This window comes from Opisthocomus hoazin, chromosome 8 (genome assembly GCF_030867145.1).
Source record: "Opisthocomus hoazin isolate bOpiHoa1 chromosome 8, bOpiHoa1.hap1, whole genome shotgun sequence".
NCBI classification, from domain to species: Eukaryota; Metazoa; Chordata; class Aves; order Opisthocomiformes; family Opisthocomidae; genus Opisthocomus; species Opisthocomus hoazin.
In genome coordinates, this window is record NC_134421.1 from 75309319 (window position 1) to 75318245 (window position 8927).

General features: G+C 51.5%; 2 long non-coding RNA genes across 2 annotated transcripts; both read left to right on the forward strand.

The window, feature by feature from the left end:
* Nucleotides 1–2468: 2468 nt before the first annotated feature.
* Nucleotides 2469–4919, forward strand: LOC142362253 (uncharacterized). Its single transcript, XR_012764873.1, has 9 exons — nt 2469–2512; nt 2608–2625; nt 3875–3937; nt 4029–4081; nt 4173–4223; nt 4323–4378; nt 4464–4504; nt 4588–4686; nt 4765–4919. It is a non-coding gene; the product is annotated as an uncharacterized LOC142362253 (long non-coding RNA).
* A 1125-nt stretch (nt 4920–6044) lies between these two features.
* LOC142362224 (uncharacterized) lies at nt 6045–8597 on the forward strand. Its single transcript, XR_012764840.1, has 9 exons — nt 6045–6087; nt 6183–6200; nt 7449–7511; nt 7603–7655; nt 7747–7797; nt 7897–7952; nt 8038–8078; nt 8162–8260; nt 8339–8597. It is a non-coding gene; the product is annotated as an uncharacterized LOC142362224 (long non-coding RNA).
* The last annotated feature ends 330 nt before the right edge of the window (nt 8598–8927 follow it).

Here is an 8927-nt window from a genome sequence, read left to right on the forward strand (position 1 = left end):
GGCCTAGACTGTTGCAGCAGAGGTTGGGCAGCGAGCTCGCAGGGAGCAGCCATCGGCAGGCTGCGTGGTCTGTCATTTGAAAAGTGGTTAGAGGAGGTGGTGGGAGCTGCATGGGAGGGGTCGATCAGCAGCAGCAAAGGAGCTTGAATCTGGACAGCGTTCTGGCTTGTATGTGTAGGGCTTAAAGTCTGGCCCTTTTTTCATTTATTTAGCGGCAGGCTGCAGTTGCCCTGTAGATAGTATTCCAAAATGGAATCAATACATCTGGAACAGTTAATGGCCTGAGCAGCATCCAGGTGACTTTCATTGTTTTTTTTTCAGATGTCAGGGGACAAGATGAGCACAGAGGACCAATGGAGGCATTGAACAGACTGATCTATGAAGGCGGATGGGTGCATAGCGTCAGGGGGAGGATGCGTTTGGTGGCTATGTGACTGCATTATGGTTGGTGGGTTTTTTCCCCAATGTTGTAGGTGCAAAGAAACAAGCAAAGGAGGATATGGGCACCAGTGGTGCCTCGGTCAAGGAGAACAATGGGTAGCAGGCTACAGTAGCAGTTATTGTTCTGGTAGGGTTTGTCATTGAAGTCATCAACATCCATTATTTGTGGTTTTTCAGGTGGTACCAGAGCCTTGAGGTGGCAACATGTAAACGGCAGGAGCGACACAGGCAAGCAGCCAAGGTGAAGGAGCAGGAGACGGGAATCGGTGCGGGCAGGCTGCAATTTTGGCAGTATCTCAGCATGTGTCTTCTACTCTGTTTTCTTTGTGGGTGTCACACGGTCTCAGACGTGCAAAGCAGCATGCTGACAAGCGTTCTGACAAGGTGAGGCTGGCATAGGTCGGATCAGTGTCTCAGAGCAAAGTATCATACGGCACCTCAATGATGCGTATCTCTTTTGGTTTTGCAGGGGCTGTGCAGCCCGCCTTTGGCAATAGACCAGCGTTTGAGATGAGCTGGGGTGGCGGCGAGGAGGCACCTGGGACAGGTGATTTCTCAGCAGTGCAACGGTAATTTTGTGTCTCTTGGTATCTTAGGTTAGCGAGAGCGATGAGGGCCGCAGTGTCCCATTGTGGTCCGAGCAGGTGAGTGGAAAATCCCAGTGCTTCTGAGGGGGATGCTATGGATGGTGTTGTTGGCCGGCGTGATGCTTACTGTTTGTTTTTTTTTTTTTTTTTTGCAGAGGAGGAAGCGGAACCTGGTGACTGCCGGAGCATCCAGTTAGGTGACGCGCATTCATGTTGAGCATGGATTCAGACCCTGGACCCTCTAAAAGCTAAGTTGAGGGACTGGGGAGGATCTGGAGGGAGGGGACCATGTTTGGGCATCACAGGGAGGGCTTGTGAAGTTAGCATAGGGGAGAGGACTGTGCAGGAGCGGGCCCCTTTGGGCATGTAAAGGGAAGGAAGGGGTTTGTGTTCAGCCCAAGTGGGCAGGGCAGTTCCAGCCCGTGTCTGTGGTGCTGTGTTTGTGTCGTCCGTCTTCTGTGTCTTAGACCTTACCAGGGTCTCAACATCCTTTTTGTTCTTCACAGTCAAGGAGCACATTATGCACATCAGGCACCACCGCTGGGGTTTTGAATGCCCATACTCATGGGCACAGTGCCAATTGGGCGTGTCTCTTCTTGCCTTAGAAGTGTAAAGCATGGATTGATCTCACGCCTCGGAAGTTTCTAGTCGGTTCTCTTTTGCGGTGTTCCAGGCTGTGTCAGCAGGTCTTCTCTCTACCGGTCCATTGTCATGGACTGTGGGACTTCTTCCCTGCATCCTTACCATCTTAGGTCTTGAAGAAGGGCTTCTTGCACATCCATTGTCTCCATTTTGACCGTAACTTCTTGTAAGGGACCATTGGGCTCTCCTGTTTTTCTGAGGCTGCTGTGGAGCCTCCTCGCTCTGGGCCATTGCGGCCCTGTCGATGTCCTTGTCCAACAGCGTCTCCCGTCAGGGAGTCATTGTTCTTTCAGAGAGTTTTCTCTCTTCTTGAATCCTATTGTTTTTGGTATTGTGTGTAATGTTGGTCTGTGCCTGTGTGTGCTTGCCTTGGAACTGCTCTGCCCAGGGCAACCAGGGAATCCATAAATGGCAGGGGCAGAGTGGGTGAGCAGCCAAATAAAGGAGCAGGAGATTGGAATTGATGCAGGCAAGCTTTGTTTTTGGGCAGTATCTCAGCATGCGCCGTTTGCTTTGATTTTATTGCAGGTGCCGCACATATCCTCAGAGGGGCGAAGCAGCATGCTGACAAGAGGTCTGAGAAGGTGAGGTAGTTGCGTGCCGGGTCAGTGTGTGAGAGCAAATTATTGTGCAGCAGCTCACTGAGGGGTGTCTCTCTTGGTTTTGCAGGGGCTGTGCCGGCCGCCTTTGGCATTGGACAACTGTTTGAGGTGAGCTGGTATGGCAGCGAGGAGGAGGGTCGAGCGCGTGACTTCTCACGGGCATAATAGTAATTTTGTGTCTCTTGGTATCTGTTGCAGCAGAAGTGATGATGGTAAAGCGTCCGACTCTGGAACGAGCAGGTGAGCAGAGCACCCGGGTGCTTCTGAGGAGGGGGTTGGCGTTGGCCAGTGTGATGCTTCCTGTCAGCACTGTTTCTGGCTTTTTTCGTTTTCAGATGACAAAATGGAACCAGGCGAGTGCAGGAGCTTCCCAGTTAGCCAATGTGCTTTTGTTGAGGATGGATTTAGACCCCTGACCCTCCAAAAGCTAAGTCGAGGGACTGGGGCTGGAAGAGTTTGGAGGGAGAGGAACACGGTTGTGCATTGTGGGCAGGGCTTGTAAAGTTAGCGTAGGGGAGAGCTGTGCAGGAGCAGGCCTCTCTACGCATGTAAAGCGAAGGGGTTTCCCTTCATCCTTGGACTAGTATGGGCAGGGCAGTTCCAGCCTGTGTCTGTGGTGCTATATTGTTTCTGTGGTGTCTTCTCTGTTGTAGACCTTCATCTGTTCTGGATGTCCTTGTTGCTCTTTGCACTCAAGAAGCTCATCAGGTGCCTTGGATGCCATTTCTAGGGCCTCAAATGCCTGTACCTATTGGATAGTGCCAACTGGGAGGTTCTTTTCTTGGCTTACAAATGTAAAGCATGGATCAGTCTTGTGTCTTGAAAACTTCTGGTCAGTTCTCTTCGGCGGTGTTGTTCCAGGCTGTGTCAGCAGCTCTTCTCTCTACCGGTCCATTGTCATGGACTGTGGGAGTTTTTCCTGGAATCCTTATGCTTTTAGGTCTTGAAGACAGGTTTCGTACACATCCATCATCTCCATTTTGACCGCAACTCCTTGTAAGGGACCATTTGGCTCGACTGTTTCTCTGGGGCTGCCACGGAGGCTCCTCATTCTCGGCTGTTGTGGCCATGTCGGTCTCCTTGTCCGACAGCTTCTCTCGTCCGCCAGTCATTGTTCTTGCAGAGAGTTTTCTCTCTTCTTTGAATCCAATTGTTTGTGGTGTTGTGTGTAATGTTGGTCTGTGCCTGTGTGTGTGTTTTGGCTTGGAGCTGCCCTGCCCAGTGGCATAGTCAGGGGTAGGTGTCATAGCGATAAGAGGCTGTGGTTAATAGGTTGACAGGCCTAGACTGTTTAGGCAGAGGCTGGGAAGTGAGCTCAGATGGAGCGGCCGTCGGCAGACAGTGTGGACTGTCATTTCAACAGTGTTTTACAGAGGTGATGGGAGTCTTGTGGGAGGGGCTGATCATCAGCAGCAAAGCAGATTGAATGTTGACGGTGGTAAGGCTTATGCATGGGGGGCCTTTAAGTTTGGCCCTTTATTCCTTTATGTAATGGCAGGCTGTATTTTGGACTCTGGGCGCTATTAGAAAATGGAATCAATACATCTGGAATTGTTAATGTCTTTAGCAGCATATGGGTGACTTGTTCAATACTTATTTCAGGTGCCAGGGAACAAGAAGGGCACCAAAGACCAATGCAGGCGCCGAGCAGAGCGTCGTTAGGAGGTGGGTTGGCACATGGCGTTGAAGGGAAGACATGATCAGTGGCTATAGGACTGCCTTACAGTTGGTGTGGTGTTTTTTTCCAGTATTGTAGGTGCAAAGCAACGAGTGAAGCATGATATCGGCACCAGGGGTGACTCAGGCAAGGTGAGCAATGAGTAGTAGGCTGAAGTAGCAGTTATTTTTCTGGAGTGCTGTTGTTGGTGAAATTACCATCATCCCTCTTTGTGTTTCCCAGGTGGTACCTGAGCCTCAGCATGGCAACATGTAAATGTCAGGGGCAATACAGGTGAGCAGCCAAGGTAAAGGAGCAGGAGGTGGGAATCAGTGTGGCAGATGGCAGTTTTGGGCAGTATCTCAGCATGTGTCTTCTGTTTTCTTTTTGTAGGTGCCACACATAGTCCTGAAGGGGCAAAGCAGCATGCTGACAAGAGGTCCGAGAAGGTGAGGCGGTTGTGGACCGGGTCAGTGTGTAAGAGCAAAGTACTGTGCAGCAACTCAGTGACATGTCTCTGTCTTGGTTTTGCAGGGGCCGTGCGGGCCGCCTTTGGCATTGGATAAGCTCTTGAGGTGAGTCGGGGTGGCAGCGAGGAGCGTAGGGCAGGTGACTTCTCACGGGTGCAATGATCATTTTGTGTGTCTTGGCATCTTAGGTTGCAGAGGCGATTATGGCTGCAGTGTCCGACTCCGGAAAGAACAAGTGAGCAGCAGAGCATCCTGGTGCTTCTGAGGAGGGGATTGTTGTGGAAGAGGTTGGTCTTGGCCAGTGTGATGCTTACTGTCAGCACCATGTGTGGTCTGTGATGTCCTCATCTTTTCCTCTTTTCCAGATGACGAAGCAGACCTGTTGACTGCAGGAGCATCCCAGTTAGCCAACATGCTTGTTGTCGAGGATGGATTCAGACTCCCGGCCCTCCAAAAGCTAAGTCGAGGGACTGGGGCTGGGAAGGGTTTGGAGGGAGGGGACCACAGTTGGGCATTGCGGACAGGGCTTGTAACATAGTGCAGGGGAGAGGGCTGCGCAGGAGCGGGCCTCTCTGGGCACAGAAAGGGACCGAGTTTCCCTGCATCCTAGGACTAGCATGGGCAGGGCAGTTCCAGCCTGTGTCGTCAGTGCTATGTTGTTGTTGTGGTGTGTCTTGTGTCGCAGACCTTCCTCTGGTCTCGATATCCTTGTTTCTCTTTGCACTCACAAAGCTCATCATGTGCCTCCGTGCCATACCTGGGGTCTCGAATGCGTGTACTCATTGGCATAGCGCCAATTCAGGTCTTCTCTTCTTGCCTTACAAGCGTAAAGCGTGGATCAGTCTAGCATCTTTCTGCTGCGGCATCGTTCCAGGCTGTGTCAGCAGCAGCTCTTCTCTCTTCCGGTCCATTTTTATGGACTGTGGGACTTCTTCCCTGCATCCTTATGCTCTTAGGTCTTGAAGCCGGGCTTCTTGCACATCCATCGTCTCCATTTTGACCGTAACTTCTTGTAACGGACCATTGTGTTCTAATCCGGTTTTCTGGGGCTGCCGTGGAGCCTCCTCGCTCTGGGCCAATGCGGCCCTGTCGGTCTCCTTGTCCAACAGCGTCTCCCGTCAGGGAGTCATTGTTCTTGTGGAGGAGTTTTCTCTCTTGATTCCCATTGTTTTTGGTATTGTGTGTAATGTTGGTCTGTGCCTGTGTGTGCTTGCCTTGGAACTGCTCTGCCCAGGGCAACCAGGGAATCCATAAATGGCAGGGGCAGAGTGGGTGAGCAGCCAAATAAAGGAGCAGGAGATTGGAATTGATGCAGGCAAGCTTTGTTTTTGGGCAGTATCTCAGCATGCGCCGTTTGCTTTGATTTTATTGCAGGTGCCGCACATATCCTCAGAGGGGCGAAGCAGCATGCTGACAAGAGGTCTGAGAAGGTGAGGTAGTTGCGTGCCGGGTCAGTGTGTGAGAGCAAATTATTGTGCAGCAGCTCACTGAGGGGTGTCTCTCTTGGTTTTGCAGGGGCCGTGCCGGCCGCCTTTGGCATTGGACAACTGTTTGAGGTGAGCTGGTATGGCAGCGAGGAGGAGGGTCGAGCGCGTGACTTCTCACGGGCATAATAGTAATTTTGTGTCTCTTGGTATCTGTTGCAGCAGAAGTGATGATGGTAAAGCGTCCGACTCTGGAACGAGCAGGTGAGCAGAGCACCCGGGTGCTTCTGAGGAGGGGGTTGGCGTTGGCCAGTGTGATGCTTCCTGTCAGCACTGTTTCTGGCTTTTTTCGTTTTCAGATGACAAAATGGAACCAGGCGAGTGCAGGAGCTTCCCAGTTAGCCAATGTGCTTTTTGTTGAGGATGGATTCAGACCCCTGACCCTCCAAAAGCTAAGTCGAGGGACTGGGGCTGGAAGAATGTGGAGGGAGAGGAACACGGTTGTGCATTGTGGGCTGGGCTTATAAAGTTAGCGTAGGGGAGAGCTGTGCAGGAGCGGGCCTGTCTAGGCATGTAAAACGAAGGGGGTTCCCTTCATCCTTGGACTAGTATGGGCAGGGCAGTTCCAGCCTGTGTCTGTGGTGCTATGTTGTTTTTGTGGTGTCTTCTGTGTCATAGACCTTCCTGTGTTCCTGATGCCCTTGTTTCTGTTTGCACTCAATAAACTCATCAGGTGCCTTGGATGCCATTTCTAGGCCTCAAATGCCTGTACCTATTGGATAGTGCCAACTGGGAAGTTCTCTTCTTGGCTTACAAATGTAAAGCATGGATCAGTCTTGTGTCTTGAAAACTTCTGGTCAGTTCTCTTTGGCGGTGTTGTTCCAGGCTGTGTCAGCAGCGCTTCTCTCTACCGGTCCATTGTCATGGACTGTGGGAGTTTTTCCTGGAATCCTTATGCTTTTAGGTCTTGAAGACAGGTTTATTACACATCCGTCATCTCCATTTTGACCGCAACTCCTTGTAAGGGACCATTTGGCTCGACTGTTTCTCTGGGGCTGCCACGGAGGCTCCTCATTCTCGGCTGTTGCGGCCATGTCGGTCTCCTTGTCCGACAGCTTCTCTCGTCCGCCAGTCATTGTTCTTGCAGAGAGTTTTCTCTCTTCTTTGAATCCAATTGTTTGTGGTGTTGTGTGTAATGTTGGTCTGTGCCTGTGTGTGTGTTTTGGCTTGGAGCTGCCCTGCCCAGTGGCATAGTCAGGGGTAGGTGTCATAGCGATAAGAGGCTGTGGTTAATAGGTTGACAGGCCTAGACTGTTTAGGCAGAAACTGGGAAGTGAGCTCAGATGGACTGGCCGTCGGCAGACGGTGTGGACTGTCATTTCAACAGTGTTTTACAGAGGTGATGGGAGTCATGTGGGAGGGGCGATCATCAGCAGCAAAGCAGATTGAATGTTGACGGTGGTAAGGCTTATGCATGGGGGGCCTTTAAGTTTGGCCCTTTATTCCTTTATGTAATGGCAGGCTGTATTTTGGACTCTGGGCGCTATTAGAAAATGGAATCAATACATCTGGAATTGTTAATGTCTTTAGCAGCATATGGGTGACTTGTTCAATACTTATTTCAGGTGCCAGGGAACAAGAAGGGCACCAAAGACCAATGCAGGCGCCGAGCAGAGCGTCGTTAGGAGGTGGGTTGGCACATGGCGTTGAAGGGAAGACATGATCAGTGGCTATAGGACTGCCTTACAGTTGGTGTGGTGTTTTTTTCCAGTATTGTAGGTGCAAAGCAACGAGTGAAGCATGATATCGGCACCAGGGGTGACTCAGGCAAGGTGAGCAATGAGTAGTAGGCTGAAGTAGCAGTTATTTTTCTGGAGTGCTGTTGTTGGTGAAATTACCATCATCCCTCTTTGTGTTTCCCAGGTGGTACCTGAGCCTCAGCATGGCAACATGTAAATGTCAGGGGCAATACAGGTGAGCAGCCAAGGTAAAGGAGCAGGAGGTGGGAATCAGTGTGGCAGATGGCAGTTTTGGGCAGTATCTCAGCATGTGTCTTCTGTTTTCTTTTTGTAGGTGCCACACATAGTCCTGAAGGGGCAAAGCAGCATGCTGACAAGAGGTCCGAGAAGGTGAGGCGGTTGTGGACCGGGTCAGTGTGTAAGAGCAAAGTACTGTGCAGCAACTCAGTGACATGTCTCTGTCTTGGTTTTGCAGGGGCCGTGCGGGCCGCCTTTGGCATTGGATAAGCTCTTGAGGTGAGTCGGGGTGGCAGCGAGGAGCGTAGGGCAGGTGACTTCTCACGGGTGCAATGATCATTTTGTGTGTCTTGGCATCTTAGGTTGCAGAGGCGATTATGGCTGCAGTGTCCGACTCCGGAAAGAACAAGTGAGCAGCAGAGCATCCTGGTGCTTCTGAGGAGGGGATTGTTGTGGAAGAGGTTGGTCTTGGCCAGTGTGATGCTTACTGTCAGCACCATGTGTGGTCTGTGATGTCCTCATCTTTTCCTCTTTTCCAGATGACGAAGCAGACCTGTTGACTGCAGGAGCATCCCAGTTAGCCAACATGCTTGTTGTCGAGGATGGATTCAGACTCCCGGCCCTCCAAAAGCTAAGTCGAGGGACTGGGGCTGGGAAGGGTTTGGAGGGAGGGGACCACAGTTGGGCATTGCGGACAGGGCTTGTAACATTAGTGCAGGGGAGAGGGCTGCGCAGGAGCGGGCCTCTCTGGGCACAGAAAGGGACCGAGTTTCCCTGCATCCTAGGACTAGCATGGGCAGGGCAGTTCCAGCCTGTGTCGTCAGTGCTATGTTGTTGTTGTGGTGTGTCTTGTGTCGCAGACCTTCCTCTGGTCTCGATATCCTTGTTTCTCTTTGCACTCACAAAGCTCATCATGTGCCTCCGTGCCATACCTGGGGTCTCGAATGCGTGTACTCATTGGCATAGCGCCAATTCAGGTCTTCTCTTCTTGCCTTACAAGCGTAAAGCGTGGATCAGTCTAGCATCTTTCTGCTGCGGCATCGTTCCAGGCTGTGTCAGCAGCAGCTCTTCTCTCTTCCGGTCCATTTTTATGGACTGTGGGACTTCTTCCCTGCATCCTTATGCTCT